Below are 3,110 nucleotides of genomic sequence, written 5' to 3' on the forward strand. Positions count from 1 at the left end.
TGGCCATAACGTGTGGAAGGGGAAGGTGAGCAGGGCAAGTTGGGGGTTATGAGGAGCTTGTGGAAGGGGTTGGTATTTAGCTGATGTCCTATTTCTGGTGGCACTGCCGTTTGTTGTTGCAGATGCTGAGGAGGAACTTGGTGGTTTTGGGAAGATTCCCATCAGCCAATGTGGGTTACTTTTCTGTCCAGCGCTTCAGAGCCCCAGCCGTTTGAAAGGTAAGAGAAAGGGAGGATGGTTGGGGAGGGTCTGCGTGGAGGGGTCAAGGTTAGGAATCGCCGGCTCGGGTTTTAAAGTTACTGTAGGGGAGCGGGCTGTCCAGAAGCGGTGCCCTTTGGGTAGTTGATGGGAGCCTGTCCCTCCCTGGCATGATGCTAGCAAGTTCCAGGAATTGAATGTGCATTGGAGGTGAGGTGGTAGTGCAGGTGGTAGTGGAGCTAGTGTCTTCTCTCAAGCAGAACAATAGTTTTGTGCCTTTTAGGTTCCCTGAATGACGATGCCTACAGCGTCCAGCTCTGGAAAGCGTGGGCGAGTGGGACCCCGCAGGGCTCTTCTGCGTAGCTGGGACATTTGGAAGGGAATGGGGCTGGCTGATGTTGGACTTATTGCTGAATATTCTGGTAGGTGTTTTGGTGTTGTGGTTATGTGTGTGGAGTTTTTTTTGTTTGCTTGTTTTGGTGTTGTGGTGTGACTTTTTTTTTTTTTTTTTGATGCAGGTGGCAAAGGGGAACCTTGCAAGTTGAGGATTATTCTGGGCTGCTCCTGTCTATTTTCCTGGCTAACCACGACTTTGGAGAGCCAGTCCTCTGAAAGATAAGTTGAGGGACCAGTGGTGTAGAGGGGTCAAGGCTTGTGGGAGTTGTGGAAGGGGTTTTGAAGTTAGTGTAGGGGAGAGGGCAGTCTGGGAGCAGGCTCCTTTGGTCAGGTGAAGGAAGTGGGTTAATTTCTGATGTGATGCCAGTGTGGGCAGGGCAGCTCCAGCCTTGGTGTGTGGTGGTGTGTAGTTTGTGTTGTATGTCTTTGTCTTAAAGCTTTCTCAGGCCTTGATGTCCTCTCAGAGCAAGTCCCACATCTTGACCCTCATCCCTGCAAGGCCTTTACTCATCAGCACAGTCCTAGTCAGCAGCATCTTCTTCTTGTGTGACAAGTTTGAAGTGTAGATAGGTCTTTCATCTGGGAAGCTTCCTGATGGTCATCTTCTGAAACATCATCGCCACCTGCATCAGCATCATCTCTGGTCGTGGACTTTCCCAGAGTGGGACTTTGTTCCCCGCATCCTCGTGTCATCAGGTCTTGAAGCACGGGTTCTTCGGCGTCCCTTGATTCAGCCTCTCGTTTTGCAGTTGCATTGCCGTAGGTCTTCTTGCCCAACAGTCTTGGATCCCAGAGATATTCTTTTTGCTTGGTGTTCTCTTGAGATCGAGTCTCGTAATTTGGAGGGCTGTGTCTCGAACTGGTCTGAGTGTTTGGCTTGGAGCTGCCCTTCCCGGAGTTTGCTGGAAGAGCCATAACTGAATAGTTCAGCTGTTGGGCAGTGTTCCAGTGACTTGTGTATCACTGTTTTTCAGATCCCGTGTGACAAGGATGTACACGAAAGAGCGGGAGGAGAGAAGAGCGCCGTCCAAAGGTTAGTCGGTGTTGGAGTGAAGGTCCCACTCCTGGCTACCTGGCCACATTATGGTTTGTTTGTCCTTTTGAAGGTGAGAGCAGCCAAGGAAGCAGAATATCTGTTCCGGAGGTGGCTCTGGCAAGGTGAGCAAAGGCTGGTGTGCTGGAGGAGCAGTTATTTCTCGGGTGTTTTATTTTCGTTGAAGGCATTGGCATCCCCTGTTTTTTGTGTTTTCCAGGTGTCCTCCAAACCTACTTTTGGCACCCCATGAGGATGGCAGGCAGATGGGTGAGAGGCTGAGGCACTACCTCAGCATGTTCCTTTTGCTTTGACTTTTGCAGGTGCCACAACCATCCTTGGAGGGACAAAGACACACATTTAGGAGGGGTTGGAGAAGGTGAGCTGGTGGTGGGCTGGGTCAGCCATGTATTTTACATCAAGTCACTTAAACGTTTCCTTTTGTTTTTGCAGGCGCTGTGCGTGCCACCTTTGGAACCGGATGAGCGTTGAAGTTGAGTTGAGTTGGTAGCGAGGGGTTCATGGGGCTGGTGACTTCTGATCAGCAGAACAGGAACTCTTTCTCTTGGTGTTTCAGGTGCCCCAATCAATGGTGGCGATAGCGTTCAACTCTGGAAGGAGAAGGTGCGTGGTATACCATGGGGCTCCCTCGAGGAGGTGAGTGCAGCAGAAGTAGCGTGCGTTGGCTTAGGTGGGACTTGTGCCAGCGCTGTTTGCGATCTGTGGGTTGTGTTTTTTTCCTTTTTTACGTCTAGGGGATGAAGAGGAACCGTGCGACTGGAAGCACATCCCAGTCAAACAATGTGGTTTTCGTTACCGACCATGGCTTTGTGCTGCTGTCGCTCTTGAAGATAAGTTGAGCGCCCAGGGGCGGGTGGGGAGGGGCTGAGCAGAGGAGTCGAGGCTGGGAACTGCAGGTGGTGTTTTGAAGTTAGTGTAGGGGAGAGGGTTGTCTGGGAGCAGCCCCCTTTGGGTGGGTGAAGGAACAGGTTACTTTCCAGTGTGATTCCAGCGTGGGCAGGGCAGCTCCAGCTTCGGTGTGTGGGGTTGTGTGTTTTGTGTTGTCTGTCTTTGTCTTAGAGCTTCCTCCGGTCTTGATGGTCTTCTGCGTGTCCTCACAGAGCAAGTCTCGCATCTTGGGCATTATCCCTGCAAAGCCTTTCCTGATCAGCACGGTACTGATCAGCAGCATGTTATTCTGCACAATGAGTTTAAATTGCAGATCGGTCTCTTGACTTGGAAGTTTCTTGATGGTCGTCTTCCGCAATGTCGTTCTCAATTGCGTTGTCATCTGATCTCTGTCCACCCAGTTTCCCTGAGGGGGACTTATTCCCCACATCCTTGCATCCTCAGGTCTTGAAGGCGGCTTCTCGGGCATCCGTCGCTTCGTTCCCTCGCTTTGCAGACGCATCGCCGTAGGTCTTATTGCCCAAAAGTCTTGGATTCCAGAGTCCCTCTTCTTGCTGCGAGTTTTATCTTGAGC

At 51.3% G+C, this 3,110-nt stretch overlaps 1 long non-coding RNA gene across 1 annotated transcript; it reads left to right on the plus strand.

Moving 5' to 3' along the window:
- Positions 1 to 1,936: 1,936 nt before the first annotated feature.
- LOC139790987 (uncharacterized) lies at positions 1,937 to 2,487 on the plus strand. Its single transcript, XR_011723756.1, has 3 exons — positions 1,937 to 2,006; positions 2,081 to 2,284; positions 2,383 to 2,487. It is a non-coding gene; the product is annotated as an uncharacterized lncRNA (long non-coding RNA).
- The last annotated feature ends 623 nt before the right edge of the window (positions 2,488 to 3,110 follow it).

This window comes from Heliangelus exortis, unplaced genomic scaffold (assembly GCF_036169615.1).
Source record: "Heliangelus exortis unplaced genomic scaffold, bHelExo1.hap1 Scaffold_76, whole genome shotgun sequence".
Lineage (NCBI taxonomy): Eukaryota > Metazoa > Chordata > Aves > Apodiformes > Trochilidae > Heliangelus > Heliangelus exortis.